This window comes from Rutidosis leptorrhynchoides, chromosome 7 (genome assembly GCF_046630445.1).
Source record: "Rutidosis leptorrhynchoides isolate AG116_Rl617_1_P2 chromosome 7, CSIRO_AGI_Rlap_v1, whole genome shotgun sequence".
NCBI lineage: Eukaryota > Viridiplantae > Streptophyta > Magnoliopsida > Asterales > Asteraceae > Rutidosis > Rutidosis leptorrhynchoides.
The window spans coordinates 220,325,527-220,337,521 of record NC_092339.1 but is presented as its reverse complement, the minus strand read 5'-3'; the positions used below and the strand labels follow the sequence as shown (position 1 = coordinate 220,337,521).

The 11,995-nt window shown below is 33.8% G+C and overlaps 1 non-coding gene across 1 annotated transcript; it reads right to left on the bottom strand.

Moving 5' to 3' along the window:
• Nucleotides 1-11,035: 11,035 nt before the first annotated feature.
• Nucleotides 11,036-11,142, bottom strand: LOC139860910 (small nucleolar RNA R71). Its single transcript, XR_011763536.1, has one exon. It is a non-coding gene; the product is annotated as a small nucleolar RNA R71 (small nucleolar RNA).
• Between the last annotated feature and the right edge of the window lie 853 nt (nucleotides 11,143-11,995).

The window sequence follows — 11,995 nt, the reverse complement described above, 5'->3', positions numbered from 1 at the left end:
TGATGTAATAAATTTTTGAACAATATCAATAATTTCGGTCGCCAAACCTAATTTTATTTAATACCAATTTAATACTTTTTAGCGAACAAATTAGCGTTTATTATCAAAAGGTTAAAAATAAAAATAAAAATAAAAACTATACAGACATACCTGTGGAATAGATTTCTTAGTTATATGATCTATTATATTCATAAGATAGTCGGTTTAATTGGTTTTCCATGGCTGCATAGGCGTAACCTCGAGCATTCATTGTCTTTTCTTCTAAACATATGAACGGTCCGTCTCTGCATAAAGTAACAAATTCGGTATTTGAATAGGTTTGATTATTTGAACATTTACCTCCATGTGACCATTTTCCGCATTTGTGACATCGTTCTAGGTGTCGTGCTCTTCTTTTCGCTTCGGATTTTGATTTTCCTTTACCAAATTGTAACTTATTATCTTCGCATCTGGATCCTTTTCTAACTCCGTCCATTCTTTCTCTGATTACTGATACTATTTCACTCGGTAGTATGTCATTATTACGTTTAGTGATCAAAGCGTGTAGCATTAGACCATGGTTTAGTTCACAGGCAGTCTTCATTTCGTAAAAAACCTAAAAAAAATAAAAATTCAGAACGGGGGGAGAAGACTAGTTCTTTAGGGTCTGCTAGGGAAAGACCATACGTGTTCCATTTTCGAGAACTACACGAAAACAGACAATCTAACTCTAACAGAAATACATATTATCCTTTAAAGACTTGATTCTCCCCACACTTAGTTAGCTGTGGTGTCGAAATTGTGATTAACTTCGTTGTCGACTTCCATCGGACCATGTATGTAATGTTTAACTCTGTGACCATTAACTTTAAATTCAATCCGATTTGAATTTATCAATTCTATCGTTCCGTATGGGAAAACTCTTTTGACTATGAATGGTCCAGACCATCTTGATTTCAATTTTCCAGGAAATAGCTTGAATCGTGAATTGAAAAGAAGAACTCTGTCTCCTTCTTTGAATTCTTTTGAACTTCTGATTCTTTTATCATGCCATTTCTTCGTTCTTTCTTTATAGATTAACGAATTTTCGTATGCTTCATGTCTTAATTCTTCTAATTCGTTTAGTTGACTTAATCGTAGACGTCCGGCTTCATGTAAATCAAGATTACATGTCTTCAAAGCCCAAAATGCTTTGTGTTCAATTTCTACTGGAAGATGACATGCTTTTCCATAAACAAGTCTAAAAGGTGTGGTTCCAATTAGAGTTTTGTAGACTGTTCTAAAAGCCCAGAGTGCATCCTCCAATTTAATGGACCATTCCTTCGGATTTGATCCTACGGTTTTCTCTAGAATACGTTTTAAAGCTCGGTTTGTATTTTCAACTTGTCCACTTGTTTGTGGGTGATATGCGGTGGAGATTTTATGAGTTACTCCATATCTTTTAAGAACTTTCTCAAGTTGATTATTACAGAAATGAGTACCCCGATCACTTATTAAAGCTTTCGGTGTTCCAAACCTTGCAAAAAGACGTTTTAAAAAGTTGAATACAACTCGTGCATCGTTAGTTGGGAGAGCTTGTGCTTCCGCCCATTTAGATACATAATCAATGTCTACGAGTATATATAGATTATTATGAGATTTTGGAAATGGACCCATAAAGTCAATACCCCAAATGTCAAATACTTCACATACTTGGATGACATTTTGTGGCATTTCATCACGTTGACTTATTTTTCCGGCCCTTTGACATGCATCACAGGATTTGCAAAGAAGGTGTGCGTCTTTGTAAATTGTAGGCCAATAGAATCCAGCTTCATAAACTTTTCTTGCTGTTAGTTGAGGCCCATAATGCCCTCCTGTTGGTCCTGTGTGACAATGGTTTAAAATTTTACTAGCTTCATCTCCAAATACACATCGGCGTATTATTCCATCGGGACAACTTTTAAACAGATGTGGATCTTCCCAGAAATAGTGTTTTATATCACTGAAGAATTTCTTTCGTCTTTGGTACGATAATCCTTTTTCAAGGAATCCACAAACTAAGTAGTTTGCATAGTCTGCAAACCATGGGATTTCTTTATAATCTATCTTCAATAGATATTCATCAGGAAAGTTGTCTTTTATGGCCGATTCATTCAGAACTTCTAATTCGGGATTTTCAAGACGAGAAAGATGATCAGCGGCGAGATTTTCTGCTCCTCTTTTATCTCGGATTTCAATATCAAACTCTTGTAAGAGTAAGATCCAACGGATTAATCTTGGTTTAGCATCTTGTTTTGAAAATAGGTATCTAAGAGCAGAATGGTCGGTATAGACCACCGTTTTTGCTAGAACGAGATATGATCGAAATTTGTCAAAAGCAAAGACAATAGCAAGGAGTTCTTTTTCAGTAGTTGTATAGTTTGTTTGTGCTCCTTGTAATGTCTTACTAGCATAATATATAGGTTGAAATCGTTTTTCAATCCTTTGTCCTAAAACGGCTCCCATTGCAAAATCACTTGCATCGTACATTAGTTCAAATGGTAGATTCCAATTTGGTGTTATCATGATCGGCGCATTAGTGAGTTTCTCTTTAAGAATATTAAAAGATTTGATACACTCATCTGAAAAGATGAATGGCGCATCCTTTTCTAGGAGTTTATTCATAGGAGTGGCAATTTTAGAAAAATCTTTTATAAAACGTCGGTAAAAACCGGCATGCCCTAGAAAACTCCTAACTCCTCTAACATTGGTGGGATGTGGAAGTTTAGCAATTACATCTACTTTAGCTCTATCCACTTCAATTCCTTCTTTTGAAATTTTATGTCCAAGAACGATGCCTTCTTTAACCATGAAATGGCATTTCTCCCAATTAAGTACTAGATTTGATTTTTCGCATCTAATTAGCATTCGTTCCAGATTAACTAGACATGATTTAAATGTATCACCGAAGACTGAAAAGTCATCCATGAATACTTCCATGCATTCTTCTATCATGTCGTGAAAAATCGCCATCATACACCTTTGAAAGGTTGCAGGGGCGTTACAAAGTCCAAATGGCATGCGTTTGTAAGCAAAAGTACCATAAGGGCACGTGAATGTGGTTTTCTCTTGATCTTCGGGTGCTATTGGAATTTGAAAATATCCGGAAAATCCATCTAGAAAACAATAGTAACTATTTCCGGCTAATCTTTCCAACATTTGATCTATGAAAGGTAAGGGAAAGTGATCTTTTCTGGTGGCGTCATTTAATTTTCTATAATCAATACATACACGCCATCCTGTTACAGTCCTAGTAGGAATAAGCTCATTTTTCTCATTTGTAATGACAGTCATGCCACCCTTCTTCGGCACGCATTGAACTGGGCTTACCCATGGACTATCAGAAATTGGATAAATTAAACCTGCATCTAGCAGTTTAATAATCTCTTTCTTAACTACATCTTGCATATTAGGATTTAGTCTTCGTTGGCGTTGCACATACGTTTTATGACCTTCTTCCATAAGGATTTTATGTGTGCAATACGAAGGACTTATTCCTTTAATATCATGAATCTTCCATGCAATGGCTGGTTTATGAGCTTTCAACACAGAAATGAGTTGTGATTTCTCATTTTCAGTAAGAGAAGACGATATTATTACAGGTAATTCAGATTCACCATGTAAATAAGCGTATTCCAAATGGTTTGGAAGTGGCTTTAACTCTAATTTCGGAGGTTCTTCTATCGATGATTTATATCGATATCTGTCTTCTTCTTTTAACATTTGAATTTCTTCTGTTGTTGGTTCATATCCATTAGCTATAAGTGTAGCTAACATTTCAGCTTCATCAATTGGTTCATTACCTTCTCCTAAAGAACATTCTCCTGTTCCTTGTAATTCTGGAAATTCTTCTAATAATTCTGCATGTGCATCTATAGTTTGAATATAATAACATGTATCATCTGCAGATTGTGGTTGTTGCATGGCTCTATCAACTGAAAAGGTAACACTCTCATCCTCTATACTTAGGGTCAGTTTCTTACCGAACACGTCTATCATTGCTTTAGCCGTGTTTAAGAATGGTCTTCCTAATATGAGAGGAACTTGAGAATCTTCTTCCATGTCCAAAACAACAAAATCTACTGGAAATACTAAAGTACTAACTTTAACTAGCATGTTCTCCATTATCCCTCTAGGATATTTTATTGATCTATCGGCTAGTTGTATGCTTATTCTGGTTGGTTTCAATTCTCCAAGGTCTAGTTTAGCGTATAGTGAATACGGCATTAGATTTATACTAGCACCTAAGTCTGCCAATGCTTCTATTGAACTAAGACTACCCAGAAAACATGGAATTGTGAAACTTCCTGGATCAGATAGTTTTTCTGGTATCTTATTCAACAGCACTGCTGAACAATTAGCATTCATAGTAACAGCCGAGAGTTCTTCCATTTTCTTTCTATTCGTGATTAGATCTTTCAAGAATTTAGCATACCTTGGCATTCCTGAAATCACATCAATGAAAGGAAGATTTACATTTATCTGTTTAAACATATCCAAGAATTTGGATTGCTCGGCTTCAAGTTTTTCTTTCTTCATTTTACTCGGGTAAGGAAGTGGTGGTTGGTATGGTTTAACATAAGGTTTAGCCTTAACTGTGTTATCTTCATTAACCTTTTCAACTACCGGTTCTTTTTCCTTTTCTTTATCAGGTTGTGGTTTTTGTGGAGTAGGAATAGTTTCATTAGAAGTTACAGGTATTTCAGGTGATTTAAGTGTTGTACCACTTCTTGTGGTAATAGCTTTAGCTGTTTCATTCCGGGGGTTAGCATTTGTATCGCTTGGTAGACTTCCCGGTTTTCTTTCACCTATTAACCTTGCTAGGTTACTTACTTATTGTTCCAGATTTTGAATAGAAGCTTGTTGATTTCTAAATGCTTGAGCATTTTGTTCATTTGTTTGTTTTTGAGATGTGAAAAACTGCGTTTGAGTTTCAACTAGCTTCGTCATCATATCTTCTAAATTCGGCTTTTTATCATCGGTTTGTTGTGGTGGTTTGTTTTGAAAATTCGGTCTTTGCTGATTGTAAGTATTATTGGATACTTGTTGATTGCTAGGACCTTGTTGGTTATTGTATGGAATATTTCGGTTATAATTCTGGTTTTGATTGTAAATCGGTCTTGGCGGTTGATAATTATTCTGATAATTATTTCCAGGCCTTTGGTTTATGTATGAAATATTCTCTCTTTGTTCCATTGTTAATTCAATACTGAGACAATCTTTTGTCAAATGTGGTCCTCCACACTGCTCACAACTAATTCGTATTGAGTGAATATCCTTAGTCATCTTTTCCATTCGTCTCTCGAAAGCATCTATCTTTGCCGAAATGGAATCTAAGTCATGGCTAGAATCGGCTCTAGCTGCTTTAGATGATCTAATGATGTCTTTTTCTTGGTGCCACTCATGTGAGTGGGAAGCAGTGTTATCAATAATTTTGTAAGCATCAGTTTCGGTTTTCTTCATAATAGAACCACCAGCTGCTATATCTATGTCTTTTCTTGTAGTGATGTCGCATCCTTGGTAGAATATTTGTACTATTTGACAGGTGTCTAAACCATGTTGCGGACATCCTCTTAACAACTTTCCATATCTTGTCCACGCCTCATATAGAGTTTCATTTGGCTTCTGTGTGAACGTAACAATTTCTGCTTGAAGTCTTACGGCTTTAGATGCAGGAAAGAATTGTTTAAGAAATTTATCAATTAAAACGTCCCATGTATCGATCGCCCCTTCAGGTAACGATTCTAACCAATCTTTGGCTTCTCCCTTTAAAGTCCAGGGAAACAACATGAGATATATCTGTTCATCCTCAACTTCTCGGATTTTAAATAGTGTGCAGATCCTATTAAAGGTACGTAGATGTTCATTTGGATCTTCCTTCGGCGCACCACTAAATTGGCATTGATTAGTCACCATGTGTAGAATTTGTCCTTTGATTTCATAATCTGGCGCATTAATGTCTGGATGAGTAATTGCGTGACCTTGGCCAGTGCGTTTAGCTCTCATTCGGTCTTCCATACTTAAAGGTTCCAGATTCTCCATAATTGAATTTGTTGAATCGGAATCACTAGATGATTCTGATTTAATGGTTCGTTCTTCAACAATCTCTGTTTGAATGATTGGTGGTTCCGGAGGAAAGTTTAGTGGTTCAGGATCTATGAACCGTTCCTGAATATTTTCTGGATTCTCAATTGTGAGGTTGGGTTCAAAAAATGGATTATCGGAAATTTGAACTGAAGTACTTGGTCGACTGGATGACGATTCTAAAGAAAAATCAACGGCGGTTATATTTGTTAAACGATGTCTTGATCGAGTTACAGGTGGTGAACGTACAAAAGGTGATGAACGTCTTGCTCGGTGCATTCACTGAATATCCTATTAGTTTTTAAAAAGGAAAGAAAAGTTATAATAAGTTATCCAATCAATAGACTTTTCTGATTTTGCCCACGTTTCGAATAGCCAAAAGATGCAGCAGAGGGGCAGGATTCGTTTGGTCTCAATATAATTGAGGACTGTTTGGCTCCAATAACCCGGTCCACGTACAAATCCAACTATTACTACGAACCAGAAAATTTTGATGTCTATCAATTTAACTACTCAAAATAAATTTTCGTAATTTTAAGAAATTTAGATAAGAAGTAGAATAAAATTCTAAGTCCTAAAAACTAGAATGGCGAGAAATAAGAGAGAAAAAGATTGCGCGTCGAAAAATGTCGAAAAAGAAAAAAATGGTTGAAAAATAAAAGGTGACGGAAAAATAAAAGAAACTTATCAAAACTTAAAAATACTTAACTAATTTAACCTTATTACTACAACTAACTTAAAATTATAATCGCAAATTGAAATTACTAATTGGAATGATAATTGGTACATAGTAAAAGGTCTAAAAATATTAAAGCTTACAGGAAAAACTAAATCCCAAATGGAAATAACTTAAAAAGAAACTAAAACTTAAAAAGGCGTCGCAAAATTCTAAAGCACCTAAATCTTAGTCTAAAGAAAAAGCACTTAAGGAATTCTACGGCAAAGCCTAAAAATATAGGAGTAAAAATAACTATAGCAAAAACTAAGTTTAAAATTAAATATGAGCTAAAAATACAAATATTACGCTACAACGATTAAAAAGGGACAAAATATAAAAATATACAAAAAGTTGTAAAAAGTACAATTTTTATAAAAATATTATTTTTATATTATTTATTTTATAAAATTACTAATTTTACAATTTAATAAAACTAATTAAACTAAAATATATAAATAAAAAGTAAAAGTAAAAATAAAACTAATAATAACAATAATAATAATTAAGTTTTAATAATAATAATAATAAATTAAAACCCGTAATTAATGCAGTTTTAGGGCTTCCTGTGCGCGTGTCAGAGTAGCTCCGCGAGTCGCGGCAAATAAAGAAGAAAACCCCGCGAGTCGCGGGGATCAGAAATTCAGCTGACAGGGTTGAGTTTTTACGCGTTTTCTTTATTTTTTTTTTTTATTTTATGTTTTCTGTTTTTTATATAAATAAAAGATTTCAAAATAAACTTATATTTTTATAAACTAAAATAGAAATAAAGAAACTTATAAAACTTAAATATTTAACAAAATCTTAAAAATACATATATTTTTGTTTTTCTTTTTATATTTTTCGAATAATTAAAACGTATTTTTACAAAAACGACTTTTAATAAGAGTAAACAAAAAATCTTTTCTTTTTTTTATATTAGCGTTGCGCTTCCGGCTTTTAAGATAGTTCCCCGGCAGCGGCGCCAAAAATAACTTGATGTCGTGCGAGGTGTATATAAAATAGTTATTATTTTACTAGGAAAAACTATTAAATACGATACAATTTTACACAAGATATTTATTTATTTATAGAATGGATATACTTAAACCTTGCTACAACACTTATAGGCAGTGTACCTAATCGTACAGTAGTGTAGTTTTTAGTAAGTCCGGTTCGTTCCACAGGGAAATCTTTAAACAAAGCTCAACGCTATATTAGTTTACTTTTATTAAAATACAAATATATATAAGTAATATTATTATTATAAAGGGGGGTTTTTACCGTTTAATGACCGGTTTGTCGATTTTAAAACTTTAGTCGCAGTTAAAACCTAATGTAAAATATAAAATAAATACAAGACTTAAATTAAAGCGTAAAGTAAATAACGATAATGAAATTGCGAATAATAAAATTGCGATAATTAAAAAGTACGATAATTAAAAGTGCGATTAAATAACAATAAATAAAAGTGCGATAATTAGAAGTGCAATTAAATATAAAATAAAGGAAATTAAATATGAAATAAAAGAATTATGCTTATTTAAACTTCCGTAATCATGATGTTTGACGTGTTGATTTTAGTTTTATGCCCATGGGTTAATTGTCCTTTGTCCTGGATTATTCAATATGTCCGTCTGGTTTTTGTCCATAACAGTCCATCAGTCATAAATATAAATTGCAAGTGTCCTTGTCAAATTATTATTATACCCGAAGTTAAATATTCCAACTAATTGGGGATTCGAATTGTAACAAGGTTTTAATACTTTGTTTAATGAATACACCAGGTTATCGACTGCGTGTAAACCAAGGTTTTACTACTTTGTTAACAATTACACCAATTACCCTTGAATGTAATTTCACCCCTGTTTTGATTATTCTAGTGGCTATTAATCCATTCCCGTGTCCGGTTAAATGAACGATTATTCGTACATATAAATACCCCGCCCATCGTGTCCGATTGAGTGTATATGGTAATTTATAGGGACGCCCAATTGTAAATCTTTATATTAACATTAACAAACTTTCATTTAGTTAAACAAATATAAAGTCCATTAATAGCCCATAGTCTAGTTTCCACAAGTGTCATTCTTTTGTCCAAACCCCAATTATGGTACAAAGCCCAATTACCCAATTTTAGTAATTAGCCCAACATCATGATTACTTCGTTTTAAATAAGCATAATAATAACTTAGCTACGAGACATTAATGTAAAAAGGTTGAACATAACTTACAATGATTAAAAATAGCGTAGCGTTACACGGACAGAATTTCGACTTACACCCTTACAACATTCGCTAACATACCCTTATTATTAGAATTAAAATTAAAATTAAAATTAAAATATAAATTATATATATATATATATTACTCGTATGAATGAGAAGAAAAAAGATATGAAATTTGATCAGAATTCGGTTGGCTTTATAGCCAGAGTTGAAAATTGGGGCTCCGCGACTCGCGGCAAAATGCCCTTAAAACTCCGCGAGTCGCGGAGATATATTTACAGCTCACACCCTTGGAGTTTCTTGCTGCCGACGGTTTTTAATATATATATATAATATATATATAATTAATATAATTAATTATATATTATATTATATTTATATACATAGTTAACTTGTAATTTTTAGTCCGTTGCGTCGAGCGTTAAGAGTTGACTCTAGTCCCGGTTCCGGATTTTCGAACGTCCTCGCGTACAATTTAATATCTTGTACTTTGCGTTTTGAATCTTGTACTTCTGTAATTTCGAGACGTTTCTTATCAATAATTGGAACCTTTTTTATTGTCTTTTGTTCTTTTGAGCTTTTTGGTCGTTTGCGTCTTCAATTCGTCGAATCTGTCTTTTGTCTTCACCTTTTATTATTTAAACGAATATCACTTGTAAATAGAACAATTGCAACTAAAAGCTTGTCTTTCTTGAGGAATAATGCTATGAAATATATGTTCGTTTTTAGCATTATCACGTAGCCATTTTATATTTCTAGATTTCTAGGCTTTGCCTTAAAATCCCTTAAGTACTTTTTCTTTAGACTAAGATTTAGGTGCTTTAGAATTTTACGACGTCGCTTATCGCTTAAATATTTAATAGATTTTAGTGCCTTTTTAAGTTATTGCTGTTTTGGATATAAAATTCCTTTTAAGCTTTAATACCTTTAGACGCAAGTTTTAATATTTAGTTTTTAGACTTTTAAGTTTCGACGCTCTACTTTCTTATTTTTATTTTTCGACCTTTTATTTTTCGACGTTTTTCGACGCGCTCTTTTTCTTTCTTATTTCTCGACGCTCTAGTTTTTAGGACAAAGAATTTTCTTTATTTTCTTTAAAATTTCGACGGAAAAATTATTTTAAGCGGTTAAATTGATAGACATCCAAAATTTTATGGTTCGTAGTAATAGTTGGATTTGTTAGTGGCGAGTTGTGGGCTTCCGATTTAAAGGGTCCTGGCTACCTGCTGCATATATTGGCTATTCGAAATGTGGGCAAAATCAGAAAAGTCTATTAATTTAATAACTTATATAATTTTTATATTTATAACTAATAGGATATTCAGTGAATGCACCGAGCAAAACGTTCACTACCTTTCATACGTTCACCACCTGTAACTCGATCAAGACATTTAGCCAATATTGTCGCCGTTGATTTTTCTTTAGAATCGTCATCTAGTCGACCAAGTACTCCAATTCAAATTTCTGATAATCTATTTTTTGAACCCGACCTCACAATTGAGAATCCGGAGGATATTCAGGGACAATTCAGAGATCCTGAACCACTAATCATTCCTCCTGAACCACAAATCACTCATCCAGAGATTGTCGAGGAAGAAACCATTAAATCAGAATCTTCTAGTGATTCAGATTCAACAAATTCAATCATGGAAAATCTGGAACCTCTAAGTATGGAAGACCGAATGAGAGATAAACGCACTGGCCAAGGTCACGCAATTACTCAATCAGACATTAATGCGCCAGATTATGAAATCAAAGGACAAATCCTACACATGGTAACTAATCAATGCCAATTTAGTGGTGCGCCGAAGGAAGATCCAAACGAACATCTTCGTACCTTTAATAGGATTTGTACTCTATTTAAAATCCGAGAAGTGGAGGATGAACAGATATATCTCATGTTATTTCCCTGGACTTTAAAGGGAGAAGCCAAAGATTGGTTAGAATCGTTTCCTGAAGGGGCGATTGATACATGGGATGTTTTAGTTGAAAATTTCTTAAACAATTCTTTCTGGCATCTAAAGCCTTGAGACTTCAAGGAGAAATTGTTACGTTCGCGCAAAAGCCAAATGAAACATTATATGAAGCGTGGATAAGATTTGAAAAATTGTTGAGAGGATGTCCTCAGCACGGTTTAGATACTTATCAAATAGTACAAATATTCTACCAAGGATGCGACATTACTACACGAAAAGACATCGACATAGCAGCTGATGGTTCCATTATGAAGAAAACCGCAACTGAAGCTCACAAGATAATTGATAATACAGCCTCCCACTCTCATGAGTGGCATCAAGAAAAAGATATCTTTCGTTCATATAAAGCGTCTAGAGCCGATTCTAGCCATGACTTTGATTCTGTTTTCGCAAAAATAGATGCCTTCGAAAGACGAATGGAAAAGATGAATAAAGATATTCACGTAATACGAATTAGTTGTGAGCAATACGGTGGACCACACTTAATAAAAGATTGTCACATTGAGCAAACCATGGAACAATGAGAGAATGTTTCCTACATGAACCAAAGGCCGGGAAATAATTATCAACCACCAAGGCCAAACTTCAATCAAAATCAAAACATTCTTTACAATCTAAAAGGACCCAACAATAAGTCGTATAACCAACAAGGTCCGAATAACCAACCAACTCAAAACAACACTTTCAATCAACAAAGACCTAGGTTGCATAAACCACCACAACAAACCGAAGATAAAAAGGAAAATCTGGAAGAAATGATGGCAAAGCTAATGGAATCTCAAACACAATTTATTACATCTCAAACCCAAACAAATGAGAGGTTTGATCAGTCACTAAGAACTCAGAAAGCTTCCATTTTGAATCTAGAAAAACACGTAGGTACTCTTGCTAGAATGATGAGTGAGAGGGAACAAGGAAAGCTACCGAGTGATACTGAAGTAAATCCTCAGAATGAGAATGTTAATATGGTATCAACAAATTCTGAAAAACCAGCTCCAGAAGATGGGAAGGTT